Raw genomic sequence first — 13613 nt, 5'->3', positions numbered from 1 at the left:
GCTGGTTGATGATTCCCCTCAGAGGTTTGTTGGTCAGGCTGCAGTTCAGCAGAGCGGCCACTAGAGGTCAGAGTCTGACTGAACATGGGACTGCTGGGAGAAGTTGATCCAATCTCAGTGAAATTTTGCACACAAAACATATATTGATTTCTTAGATTATATTATCCAGAGTTTTGAAAATCCAAACCGTTTGGCCGTGGTTCACAAATGAAGCTGACCATGAAGACACATAATTCCTAAATACTTGATACTAGAGCAACCAACCTTCAGATACAAATTTGGGATTGACCCCAAAGTGTCACAGACTACAGTTGGTCCAGAGCGCCACCGTCAGGACAACCTTGCAACAATTTTAAAATACTTCTTTTTTTTCACCAAGTTTTGAAACTCAGAACTGTTCGGCCTTGACAGAATTAAAGCTGATGACGAAGATGATCAAACATGAAGGGAGACATAATTTGCACAAACAGGCCTACATGTTCGAGCAACCAAACCTCACATTTTGCTCTGTAGCTTCACAATGGGGCCAAAAACCGGCATGTATTTTCAATCCAGTTCAACCAGTAGAGGGCAGCATTTCATTAAACACGCAGTACATTGTTTTACCCAGTGTGAGTTCGGTGGCTTCATAAAGGCCTGGATTCATGAGACAAGAGGGGTTTTGTATTTTTATGAATGTCATCAAAATTACATGTCACCCCTGTTAAAACCTATTTTACACTATTTTTTCAGTTTCTTAACCTATCCTAACTCAAAATACAGGTCAGTTTAACTCATAAATGGATGGTTGTCGTGCATTTTAGATGAAACCCTTTGAAGACCTTATTTTACCCAGTTTCACACAATTTGGGAACTCTCTAAATCTATCATTATTCAACATACTGGTCGATTTTACAGACTCTTTATAGCTTTAAAACCTGTAAAACACAACTGTCTGTCAGTCTATGTGTTAATTAATTTACATTATAGTGAACCTAAAATATTCCTTATTTCAGTAGGGACTCCCTGGACCCCCTCAAGGACTCCTGGGGTCCCCTGGGGTACTGTTGCCCCCCGCCTGTTTTCCTCTGGTCAACAATGACCCATTTCTGAGTTTAAAAGCAGTGAAAACCTCCTAAATTTATTATTTTCTGCATGAAATTTGATGACTTCTCCTGGAGTGATCTTACAGTTAGAAAAAGTGAAACATTTATCTTTTTTTTAATATATATTTTTTATAAACGCTGTACACCATCAGGGTACAAAGATTGGTGGTTATTAAATCAATTAATTGAAGTATTTATAAATTTGTAGTAACTGTGAAGCATGGTAAAGAACCTGAGGCCATTTTGTCTTCATCTGTGTCTCCCTCTCCTCTCTTCCTCTCTCTCGCGTACAAAAAATATACATATACACAGACATACAAACACACATGAACACACATACAATATACACATGGCATCAAATGGAGTTCCAGTATTTTACTCTCTCTCATTCACACACAAATACACACAGGAGCGACAGTGAGAGCCGAGGACATATATATAAAGATTGCAGAAGGATTAAGCAATATCACTAGACTGTTACACTGTATATCAGCACAATCTAGAGTGTGATATTGCTTAATTACGGGTAATTACAGTATTTGATGCAGAAGCTTGTTTAACTTCTTAGAGAAAACAGGATTACTGTGCATGCTGTAGCAAAGGAAATGCTTTTTTTTAATAATCTAATGTCCCGTGGAAGTCACGAGTCGGTTCACCATGTCTGCGGTGATTTTTTTTTACAGAAGTTTTGATGTAATACTGGAACTGATACTTAAGTTATGAAGATGTGAAAGCAGCCTCACATCAAATGTTCACAGACACCCAGGACTGATGAAGGAAAAACTTTACTATTGTCAGATTCACAGTCAGAATTATTCCGGTCCTTCATGCTCTGTTGATTGAGTTTCCTCTTTCAAAACATCACATCCAATAATCAGAGCAGCATTTACAGTGGAGTTAAAGTGGAGATCTTGTATTGTGCATCATGTTTTCTCTAGAGTCCACCAGGAGAGGTCAGAGGTTCCCAGTGGTCAGTCTGCCCAGGAGCATCAAACAGACCTGGCCTCCATATTTATGGTGTGTAACAACAACACCTTTTACTTCAGCTACAAACAAACTGAAAAACAACCACTCTCACCATAATAGTCTCTATGCTACACTCTTTAGATCAGTGAGCTTTCAGTCTCTACAAGATGGTGTTTGATATTTTGTGTCCAGATCTTAGTAGTAAGTTTAATTCGTATATTATTCTGTTCCAGCTGCTTGAGGAGAACATCGTCACCTTTGTGAAGAATGAGCTGAAAAAGTTCCAGAGGGTTCTGAGTCTAGATTACCCAGAATGCTTAGAGAGGCAGAGGGAGGATGGGGAAGTGGACAGTGAGGAGGAAGAGCAGAGGAGGAGCAGAGAAGCTTTTCTGCAGATCACACTGCTCTTCCTTTTTTTTTATTTTATTTTATTTTTTTTATTTATGCACACATTAAACAAACATTAAACAAGTACAGGACAGTATGGGACATGGTAGTTTGACAATTACAGAACTGTAAGCAATAAGGGGCAGTTACAAAGCAAACAACCTTAAGACAAGACAGGACAACGGACAGGGGGTGTCATTGTAATACGGGGTATTGAGCAGGCATGTTGAAGGATATTGAATTTGTTGAGGGGAAAGAAAAGAAAATAGATAAATAAATAAAAAATTAAAAAAATAATGGAGGGATCAGCTCTGGATAAATTGCAAGAATGGGGACCAGATGTTATTGTAATAGTTGATATTATCTTTCATGGTAAATGTAAGCTTCTCCAAATTTGAGTGTTCAGTTAGTAAGTTGTACCAGTGTTTTATTGATAATTTTGTTCTGTCTTTCCAATTAAGCAAAATGATTTTTTTGGCCACTGTTGTAGAGATGCGGATGAATGTTTGCAGATGTTTTGGGGCTGATAAGGAGGAGAGGTCACCAAGCAGGGCTAAGGTGGGGGATAGTGGGATGCTGAGGTTGAGGATCTTGGACAGCTCTCTCATGACCTCCAACCAAAACTGTCTGACTGGGGGGCAGTTCCAGAGTGCATGGGGGTGGTTATCTGTTATGGTAGGACAGAGTGTACAGGTGTTGGTGTCAGTGAGGCCCATTAGGTGCATTTTATGGGTGGTGATATGTGTTCTGTGTAATATTTTGTATTGGATTAGCTGTATGTTAGAATTGGATGACATAGTGAATGTGTTATTACAGATTATTTGCCAGTTGATTTCTGTATGAGCCTGAAAGTCTGAAGTCCATTTGTCTGTTGGTAGTGAAGTGGTGTTGTCATGATGTGAGAAGATTTTATAGATTTGGGAGAGTAGTTTCTTGGGTTTGAGTGAGTTTATTTTCAATAGTAAAGGGGGAGTCGGTTTATGAAAGTTGTGGATGTCAATAACTTTTTTTATAGTCTCTTTGAGCTGTAGATATTGAAATTGACAGTTTTGTGGTAAGTTGTATGTCTGTTTCAGAAGGTCGAGGGTCATGAGAGAGCCATCACTGAAAAGGTCCCCTAGGCTGGTTATTCCTCTCCTTTTCCAAGTTGCAAAGATGATAGGTTTTCTGTTGATTTTGAACATGGGGTTATGCCAGATAGGGGTGGAATTACATGGTACGAGTTGATGATTGAGAATTTCATTTGCTTTCCACCAGGCAGAGAGAGTAGTATTTATTGTGTTAAATTTGAAGCATTCATGGGTTCTGATTGATTTGTCTATGAAGATAATGTCTCGGGTGGTCAAGTCTTTGCAGATGGTTTGTTCAATGTCTAGCCAGGCAGGGTTTGAATTGTCGGTCCAATGACGAATATACTGCAATTGATGAGAGAGGGAGTAATGGTAAAAATTTGGGGCATCAAGCCCGCCATACTGTTTTGGTTTTTGAAGAGTGGTTAATTTGATCCGGGGTTTTTTCCCTTTCCAATAGAATGAGTTTACTGCTGAGTTCAGAGAGGTAAACCAGCCCAGGGGTGGGTTAACAGGTGTCATGGCAAATAGATAGTTGACTCTGGGGAGAATGTTCATTTTAACAGATGCAATACGGCCAATTAGAGATAGTGGGAGTTTATTCCATCGGTTGAGATCTTCTTTGATATTTTGTAGGAGTGGCGTGAAATTCAGTTTGAATATGTCCTTTGGGTTTTTTGAGATATGGATTCCGAGGTATTTGATGGATTGAATAGTATGTTTATAGGGTAAGTCCCCAACCTCAGCATCCCAGTCAATATGAGTAAGAGGCAGAATCTCGGATTTAGTCCAGTTTATGGAGTAGCCAGAAACCTTGCCAAAACTGTCGATAAGTTACACTGCTCTTCCTGAGGAGAATGAAGCAGGAGGAGCTGGCTGACTCTCTGCAGAGCAGTAAGAGGCTTTTAACAGGTTTAACATGATGGAAAGGGGAGATGGTGTGAAAATGGAAATGTTGGCATTTCTAACCTCTGCTGTAAATACAGACATTTCTACAACTATGTCTCTTTACTTTCACATTGGAAGGTAAATGAGCACAATCCCCATGGATAATCTGTTTAAATTATTGATTTGTTAATGTGGGTGTGGAATACTGAACATAGTGGTTTACATTAAAAACAACAACACACCAAACGTTACCTTTCAGATTTAGCTGCACACACAGTCAGGAACAGTTTTTCCGCTCATCCGAAATGAGATAAATAGATACCACACAGTTGTGAAATGGACACGTTTACCAGGAAATATTTACATTTCTCATATATACATATATGTATATGTATATATATATATATATATATATAATATAACATCTATTTATTGATATCGTTTGTTGTTTGTTCACTTACAAACTCTTGCTCCTCTGTGCCAACATGAACTCAAATCTAATCTGAAGGAGAAGTGTCAGTGTGTGTTTGAGGGGATTGCTAAAACAGGAAACCCAACACTTCTGACTCAGATCTACACAGAGCTTTACATCACAGAGGGAGGGAGTGGAGAGGTCAATGATGAACATGAGGTCAGACAGATTGAAACAGCATCCAGGAAACCAGTGAGACCAGAAACAACAATCAAATGTGAAGACATCTTTAAACCCTTACCTGGAAGAGACAAACCAACCAGAACATTGATGACAAAGGGAGTGGATGGCATTGGGAAAACAGTCTTAACACAGAAGTTCACTCTGGACTGGGCTGAAGACAAAGCCAACCAGGATATACAGTTCACATTTCCATTCACTTTCCGAGAGCTGAATCTGCTGAAAGGGAAAAAGTACAGCTTGGTGAAACTTCTTCATCACTTCTTTACTGAGACCAAAGAAGCAGGAATCTGCAGGTTTGACAAGTTCCAGGTTGTGTTCATCTTTGACGGTCTGGATGAGTGTCGACTTCCTCTAGACTTCCAGAACAACGAGATCCTGACTGATGTTACAGAGTCGACCTCAGTGGATGTGCTGCTGACAAACCTCATCAAGGGGAAACTGCTTCCCTCTGGATAACCACACAACCTGCAGCAGCCAATCAGATCACTCCTTGGTGTGTTGACATGGTGACAGAGGTGAGAGGCTTCACTGACCCACAGAAGGAGGAGTACTTCAGGAAGAGATTCAGAGATGAGGAGCAGGCCAGCAGAATCATCTCCCACATGAAGACTTCACGAAGCCTCCACATCATGTGACACATGCCAGTCTTCTGCTGGATCACTGCTACAGTTCTGGACCATGTGTTGAAAACCAGTAAGAGAGGAGACCTGCCCAAGACCCTGACTGAGATGTACATCCACTTCCTGGTGGTTCAGTCCAAACAGGGGAATATCAAGTATCATGGGAGAGCCGAGACAGATCCACACTGGACTACAGAGAGCAGGAAGATGATTCTCTGTCTGGGAAAACTGGCTTTTGAGCAGCTGGAGAAAGGCAACCTGATCTTCTATGAAGCCGAGTGTGGCATTGATATCAGAGCAGCCTCAGTGTACTCAGGAGTGTTCACACAGATCTTTAAAGAGGAGCGTGGGCTGAACCAGGACAAGGTGTTCTGCTTTGTCCATCTGAGCATTCAGGAGTTTCTGGCTGCTGTTTATGTCTCTCTGTCATTCATCAACACTGGTGTCAATCTACTGTCAGAACCACAATCACCATCCTGGTGGTCTACACTATTAAGAGACAAATTTAAACTGAAATACTTCTACCAGAGTGCTGTGGACAAGGCCTTACAGAGTCCAAACGGACACCTGGACTTGTTCCTCCGCTTCCTCCTGGGCCTTTCACTGGAGACCAATCAGAGTCTCCTACGAGGCCTGCTGACACAGACAGGAAGTAGGCCTCGTAGGAATCAGGACACAGTCCAGTACATCAAGGACAAGATCAGGGAGAATCCCTCTCCAGAGAGAAGCATCAATCTGTTCCACTGTCTGAATGAGCTGAATGACCGTTCTCTAGTGAAGGAGATCCAACAGTACCTGAGATCAGGAAGTCTCTCCACAGTCGAACTCTCCCCTGCTCAGTGGTCGGCTCTGGTCTTCATCTTACTGTCATCAGAAGAGAAGCTGGATGTGTTTGACCTGAAGAAATACTCTGCTTCAGAGGAGGCTCTTCTGAGGCTGCTGCCAGTGGTCAAAGCCTCCAATAAATCATTGTAGGTTCATAGCTCATTGGCTATATTAAATATATAATGTTATCTTTTCTACACATGAGACAAAAATCATATTTACAAGTTCTTTGTCTTCATCACTAATTCTCCTTCAGGTTGAGTCTCTGTAAGCTGTCAGAGAGAAGCTGCGAAGCTCTGGCCTCAGTTCTCAGCTCCCAGTCCTCTAGTCTGAGAGAGCTGGACCTGAGTAACAACAACCTGCAGGATTCAGGAGTGAAGCTGCTCTCTGCTGGACTGGAGAGTCCACACTGTAGACTGGAGACTCTCAGGTCAGGATTCCTCAACCTGTTCAACACATGACCAGTTAAATCCTGCTTTACATTCAGGTTAATGTCAGTGAATAAACACCTAACCTGTGCAGGATTTTTCTGCTCATGTGATTCTCAAACCAGTTGTGATACCAACATTTAGCGCTACTTTCTAAGCTCTGTGAACTGTTTCTCCTGATTAAATTTCATTATTTCCTCTCCTTGTTGCCTCTGTTGTTGAGACCTAAAATACCAGAAAGGACTTTTAAGATTTTGTCAGAAATTCAGTCAGGAACTCTCAAACTGGACCAAATGAAAACACAAAGCAGATCATGTGATCGAGTATTTGTATTTGGGCTGGTCACAGTTTTTGCTAGCATTCGACTGCATTATGTGTGTGTGTGTTTGTGTGTGTGTGCAGGCTGTCAGGCTGTCTGCTCACAGAGGAAGGCTGTGCTTCTCTGGCCTCAGCTCTGAGCTCCAACCCCTCCCATCTGAGAGAGCTGGACCTGAGCTACAATCATCCAGGAGCCTCAGGAGTGAAGCTGCTCTCTGCTGGACTGGAGGATCCACACTGGAGACTGGACTCTCTCAGGTATGGAGAGGCTTGCTGCCAGGCAGAGGCAGTGTCTAATAGAGGGGTTAGAGTTGGCAGCCATTTTGTCCATCAGACTGAGAAGCTGAGGAATATTGTTTAATGTTTAATGTTGGATACGAGTGACGTCGTCTTGAAAATCCTTCATAGTGAAGGTTATTTACTGCCCATGTTTCAAAGAGAATCTGCTGGTCTGACTTTGTTTCTCCCCCCAGTGTGGACCATGGTGGAGTGCAGAGGTTGAAACCAGGTCTGAGAAAGTGTAAGTGTGTATTTGGTTTTATTCATGAAAACAAAGCAGCACACATTCAGTTATTGAGATGGTGTAGTTGCAGTTTCTTCTGTATGTTCTAAGCTGCTTTCAACTGTTGAACCCCCAAGAAACATATAGCTGATGTGTGACTACAAAGACTTTCATACTCCATGATCTTAGATTAACTATTTATTTAATTTGGTAATAATCAAATCCAATGAAGCACTGCAGAAAAAACAAAAAAACAATTTTGCTCCCAAGTTCAACAGCTTCTTCTTTCCACTAAATCAAATAAGCATGATGATGTTTCTCTGCTATAATTATGAACCAGTGATTGAGGAGCATTAATTTAAGGCAACTAAGATTATGCGTGAAGCATTTTATGAATGTAGGTTACACCAGCTGAATAAAAGTTAGAAAATAATAGTAATTCAGAATTGTCTACATCTCGATAATGAAATATACAAAGTCTAAATCCAAATTAGTTTCCATATAAATGGCTTACGGATGGAAAGTTCATTTACACAGCAGTATGTGACGTCCATTCATTCAAATTCTTCTCTGAATGAAGAGGATGGCTGACACAATGTGTCATCATGAAAGTATTAGGAAATTAATCGCCAAACTGCCAATAAATCAACAAATAATAAATACAACAGGTCTATTAGATAAAAAGCTGCTGCTGTATTGTGTCTTCTTCACGCCATCAGATGCCTGTGAACTCACTCTGGACCCAAACACAGCACACAGAAAGCTCTTCCTGTCTGAAGACAACAGAACGGTGACAGAGGTGATAGGGGAGCAGCCATATCCTGATCACCCAGAGAGATTTGACTACTGGAAACAGCTGCTGTGTAGAAATGGTCTGACTGGTCGCTGTTACTGGGAGGTTGAGTGGGATGGAGCGGTTTGTATAGGAGTGACTTACAGAGGAATCAGTAGGAGAGGAGGCAGTGATGACTGCAGGCTTGGAGGGAATGAAAAGTCCTGGAGTCTGCTCTGCTCTAATGATGGTTACTCTGCCTGTCACAATAACAGATCAACAGTCATATCTTCCCTCTCCTCCTCTGGCTCTAACAGAGTAGCAGTGTATCTGGACTGGCCTGCTGGCTCTCTGTCCTTCTACAGAGTTTCCTCTGACACACTGATCCACATCCACACCTTCCACTCCAGATTCACTAAACCACTCTATCCTGCGTTTATGTTCTGGTTTGGGTCTGGCTCCTCAGTGTCTCTGTGTCAGATATAGGAGGGAGAGTCGCCTCCTGTGTAGAGAAACACACACACACACACACACACTGTAGTAAGTCACTCTGGAGAGGACCTAACTGGCTTCGTAGACAGGCAGAGACACAATGTTTTTTTTGTAAAGCAAAATACAGTTTTTCTTAATAAATGTGAGGATGGGCAATGAAGGATGAAGGAAACTCGGGTTCTTCACGGTCTGAGACTGCTGTGCAGGGGAGTCACTGACAGCGGGTACCTGGGGAACACACACACACACACACACACACACACACTAAATATTATGCTTGGATTTGTAGTGTACTACTCATTTCACAGTAAACAAACATGATCCATCAGTCTGTAAATAGAGTGTATTCTGTGTGTTGGGTAACTGAACTGGGTTTTAACATTACACATGTACAGGAACATGGACATTTTATTTGGAAAATGAAATAAATGAGATATTCAACCAGAAAGAATCAAGTTATTGTTGCTCATCTGAAAATCTGTTTTGATGATTGACAGGTTCAAATATCTTCCCTTTGGACTTTTGTTTTATTTGGTATTTATTTAATCTCTCCACTCCAAGATAAATATCTATCTTGTTTTGTACAATCGTTTCCCAGAAATAAAGCCTAACCCTAACCCTTAAATGAACATTGTTTGATCTTCTTTTTTTCAACCAAGCAGTTTTAAGCATAATTTGTTGACTTAAATATGTAATTATGTTTCCAAAAAAATATATATATATATTTGATATGAAACCCTTTGAAGACCTTAATTCATCCACTTTTGCCCCATTTAGGAACTGTCTTTATCCATCCTTGTTCAAAATACAGGTCGATTTTAAAAAATTTTTGTTTTTGTTTACAGCTTAAAAATCTGTCTGTCTGATTTAATGTGAGACCCAACTGGGTCACAGTTAGTGTCAGAGACCCTTACTGTCGGGATTTTTAGTTTTTGATTTAGCATTGAACTGTAGAAGTGTCTGCACTGTTCATGGGGAGATAAGAGTGGTAAAACCTGGGATTACAACAGTCATTCTTATAAATTCTCTGATTGGGATCATTTCTAATGAATTTAGATTATAGTGAAACTAAACTATACCTTGTTATACTGGGGACTCCCTTGACGCCCTCAAGGACCCCTGGGGGTCCCCGGACCCCAGCTTGAGATCCGCTGGTTGATGATTCCCCTCAGAGGTTTGTTGGTCAGGCTGCAGTACAGCAGAGCGGCCACTAGAGGTCAGAGTCTGACTGAATATGGGACTGCTGGGAAACGTTCACACCTTGGAAAACAAGACAATTATTATTATTATTACTAGAGCTTCAAGCCTGTGGGGCTGATTCTGTATTGTTTTTGTAAGTATTGATCAATCCATAGCGCCACCATCAGGCCAACCTTGTAACAGCAACTAGTAAAAAAAATCTTACAAAGTTAACTCAACATTTCCAAATGTTACACACAGCATGACTGGGCTGCCTTATATGCATTACAGGATTGAAAAAACATAAAAGCAGTGGTGTGCACTGCCCTCTAGTGGACAGATTGGGTAAATTCATACCTGTAAATTTCAACAGAAAGGCTTTGAGTTTAAAAGACGTAATGTGGCAACAAGCAACTATGATGCCTTTCACTTGATCAAGGTGAGTGTGTGTGTGTGTGTGTGTGTGTGTGTGTGTGTTAATGACAATTATTTTGAAAATCGCCATATGGACATAGCTGGAAAAAGTTAAATTACTGAGACCAAAACCTGTTGTCGAAAATATGTACTGACTGACTATATTTTGAGTGAGAAGTTGGGTTGTGGTCCATTAGAGTATTTTTGGAGCCTCTAGTGGGCGTTAGAGGAATTGCAGCTTGCCGCCACTTACTGGCTTCAAAATTCACCCGTGGTTTTGGCCGCTTGGGTTTTAACCCGTGATTTTGATGATTTACTATCTATCTATCTATCTATCTATCTATCTATCTATCTATCTATCTATCTATCACTGACTGATCGTCCTGAATCAAAAGCTGAAACAATAAATTCCAGCCTGAACAAACTGTCTTTAGTCCAGAGTGCTGACAGTGAGAGTGTTAACATGCTTAATTTTCTGGATTAGAGTTCATCTCCTTGTCAAAGTCTCATTTGGGATAACGGCAGGCTCTCTGTTCTCTTCTGGATGAGGTTTTTGTGTGGAGTGAGGACGCCCCCTGCTGGATTCTGCTGACTACAGCATGTGTGCAGGTCGGCTGGCTTTCTGTACTTTTATAGTGTTGCTCTGCTTTCTGTTTCTGCTCTTAAAGTAAAGGAGCAGTCTGTTCAGCAATCTATTTTCCTCCCGATACAGCAGTAGAATGGTAAATGTGGTAGTATATAGATGATCTGTAGGAGATAATATTGTACTATTGTACTCTTATAAAGGGCAGTTTCAGGAAACATTTATTGTCAGAGATCAGCAGAGACCCCTTCTGGACTGACAAGAAAGTGACTGGTATAACACAGTAGGTCCTACGTGTGTTTACATGCACAAAGTATTCATGATGCTCATATGACCGTTAGTCAAACTGCTGATAAACTGTTTATATGTGTATTCATATCCTGAAAGGGAATTCATACATACATCAAACAACAGAATAGTTTGTATATTACCGTGGAAACTAAACTTACACTGACATTAAAAACCAACAGTGAACTGGAGAAGATGTTTACATGCCTTAGCTAATATTAGAATAAACCAGCTAGTGAGTATTCAGGTTTATAAAAATCAGAACATACGCTCATCCTGTGTTTTTTAAAAGGAAAATTACATTTATACATGACAACTCTTAAATAAAACAATGCAGAACAATACTGGAATATTAATGACATTAATGACGACTGTATCAGACAGTAATTCACCAAAAGAAGAATAGGCCTACTGTATATCTTCTGTGTATCTTCTCTGTCTCCACTCTGCAGTACAAATCCTCTACAGCATCATTACCGCCCCCTAGTGGGAATGACGGACAATAGCAGTTTTAACACATTCTGTCCTATGATAAATTTAACTGGGATACAATAATAATAAAATGAAGGACAAACACACACCATAGTCACAACGTGTAATATGTTTCTAGGCCGACTGTATCAGACACTAATTCACCAAAAAAAGAAAGAAAAAATAAGTATATGATCAGTTGAAGAGAGCAAACTGAGTTTTTCCATATATATCTATTATAATATGAAGTACATTAATTCACACATTTATGCACGTATACATAACCCTTATTTAAACTTGAATGATTACTGAGGTGTGAACCTCATTTACAGTGATGTCTAGAATACAAAATCAGAATGTATTAAAACAAGCAGACTAGAACAAATCAGAGTAAAATCAATAAATAGAATACATCAAATAGAAAATAAAATTTGAGAAAAGACATCAGGTTAAATTCTATTAAAACAATCACATACAGAACAAGGAAGACTCAATATTAATTTTCGAAAATGACTACAAGTAATAAAAGAGTCTCTTTAAAACGTTCTGTAGCTGGAGTAACATGGGGCATTAAAGCAAATGGCAGTTTTCCCAAGTTCAGTATTTACACATGGAATTTTAAATAAAAGCTGTTCATTGGAGCCTGTGTGGCGGGATATTGAAGGCCAATTCAACATGGACGTGATGTAAGATGGTAACTTTCCAATAATTGCTTTATAAATGTACGGATACCAATGCTTGTCACGTCTCTCCCACAGAGATGGTCACCTGACCTTCTCATACAGAATGCAGTGATGGGTATTGTAATTATCACCAGTGATGAACTTAAGTGCGGAATGATATATAGAGTCCAGTTGTTTAATGGTGGAATTGGAGGCGTGTCTGTAAATAATATCACCGTAATCCAAAACAGACATGAAAACTGCTTTAATAATCCTTGCCTGGCAAAACATTGGGAAGCTGGTTCTGTTCCTGTAAAGGAAGCCTATTTTTTGTCATAATTTGCTAACAAGGTTGTTAATGTGATATTTAAAAGTGAATTTCTCATCTAACTAGATACTAAGCTATTTATATTAAGAGACTCAATGGGAGGGATCCATTCAGAGTGGAAGAAAAACTCAGAAAGTTTGAAACTTTCATTGTTATGCTGACGATTTGCAATTCTACCTCCCTGTAACAGCCAATGACTCCTCCAACCTTCTGAATCTAGAGAACTGCTTATCCGAAATCAAAAGCTGGATGTGTAGTAACTAATTGCTCTTAAATGGCAGTAAAACTGAGCTGTCGCTGGTTGGTCCAGCCAGACATAGGTCTCTGTTCAAAGATGTAATCATAAACCTTGATGGCTGCTTAATTTCCCAAAGGCAGACAGTCAAGAATCTAGGAGTAGTTTTTGATCCCTCTCTATCCTTTGAACCACACATTAAAAACATCACTAAACCTACGCAATTTAGCTAGGATTCGCCCAATTCTATCATGGGCGTATGCTGAAACCCTAGTACACGCATTCATAACATCAAGAATAGATTATTGCAAGCACTCTTCTCCGGCCTACCTTCAACTACAACAAAGTGTCTTCAATTAGTCCAAAATGCAGCAGCTAACCAGAGTAAGGAAGTTTGTCCATATAACACCAACTCTTATATCCCTGCATTGGTTGCCGATACAGG

The 13613-nt window shown here is 40.2% G+C and overlaps 1 pseudogene; it reads left to right on the top strand.

Moving 5' to 3' along the window:
* Positions 1–2023: 2023 nt before the first annotated feature.
* Positions 2024–9319, top strand: LOC139661063 (NLR family CARD domain-containing protein 3-like; annotated as a pseudogene).
* Positions 9320–13613: the final 4294 nt, after the last annotated feature.

This window comes from Centroberyx affinis, unplaced genomic scaffold (assembly GCF_046629955.1).
Source record: "Centroberyx affinis isolate AG114_WGS23_722 - 3 ecotype Tasmania unplaced genomic scaffold, CSIRO-AGI_Caff_v1 ptg003454l_1, whole genome shotgun sequence".
NCBI lineage: Eukaryota > Metazoa > Chordata > Actinopteri > Beryciformes > Berycidae > Centroberyx > Centroberyx affinis.
This window is presented reverse-complemented; position numbering and strand designations above follow the sequence as displayed.